Source organism: Brassica oleracea, chromosome C2, assembly GCF_000695525.1.
Source record: "Brassica oleracea var. oleracea cultivar TO1000 chromosome C2, BOL, whole genome shotgun sequence".
In the NCBI taxonomy this organism is placed as follows: Eukaryota; Viridiplantae; Streptophyta; class Magnoliopsida; order Brassicales; family Brassicaceae; genus Brassica; species Brassica oleracea.
This window is the reverse complement of record NC_027749.1, coordinates 16,820,481-16,821,643: the sequence shown is the minus strand read 5'-3', so window position 1 is coordinate 16,821,643 and position 1,163 is coordinate 16,820,481.

The following is a 1,163-nucleotide window of genomic DNA, read 5'->3' as shown; positions in this document are numbered from 1 at the left end:
AGGTCCAACAAACCTAGTTCCAAGAGTTGAAGACATTAGAGCACTTGAGAGGGAGATTGCAAGACAGAGAAGAGAAGTAGAGCAACAAGCTCACTTGCAAAGGTTGGGGTTTGATATGGAGAATCTGCCTCAAGATGGTGATGCCCAAGGAGGCATTGATCCAAGAGCTGATCACTTTCGACCACAGCGCCAGCCACAACATCCACCGCGCCAAGCTCGCGCCATTGTAGTCACAGCGCTAAGTTAGAGCCATTGGAGCCTATGATCAATCTCACATTCATGGTCATAGGTTGGGAATCAGAGCACCAGCTGTGGAGAACAACAACTTTGAGAACAAGTCAGGGCTGCTTAACACCATAGAGAACAACAAGTATCATGGCCTTGCTGCTGAAGACCCTTTTGATCACTTGTACAAGTTTGATAAGTATTATGGCTTGTTCAAGACAAATGGTGTTTCTGAAGATGCCTTCAAGCTCAAGATGTTCCCCTTTTCTTTGGGAGACAAAGCACACCAATGGGAGAAGACTCTTCCAAGTGACTCTATCACAACCCTCTTCCGATCTTTGGAATGAGTGCAAGAGGGCTTTCCTAGAGAAGTTCTTCTCTATCTCAAGGACGGCCAAGATCAGGAATGAGATCTCTAACTTTCAGCAGAAGAACCTAGAGGGCTTTAGTGAAGCTTGGGAGAGGTTCAAGGGCTATTGGTCTCAATGCCCACATCATGGCTTCACCAAGGAGAGTTTCCTTAGTACCTTTTACAGAGGTGTCTACCACAGTGCAGAAACATGTTTGATACTGCCAGCAATGGTTTCTTTTTGGGAAGAACTGAGGAAGAGGCAGAAGAACTGGTAGAGAACATGGCCAAGAATGACTCAGTCTATAGTGAGGAGCATGATAGGGTCAACAGAAGTGATGATCATCAGACAAAGAAAGAGATCAAGTCCTTACAAGACAAGATGGATTTGCTTCTTTCCAACCAAGCTAAACAGGAGCAGATGAACTTTGTGGGTGGTCCTAGTCAAGAGGTTCCTCCTAAGGTCAATGAGGTTGATGGTTTAGAAGGCCAAGAGGAGTTGTGCTTCATCAATGCTAATGGCACATGGTACAGGAAAAAGCCCAATTTTCAGTACCAAAACAACTATCAGCAAAGGCCTTACTACAAC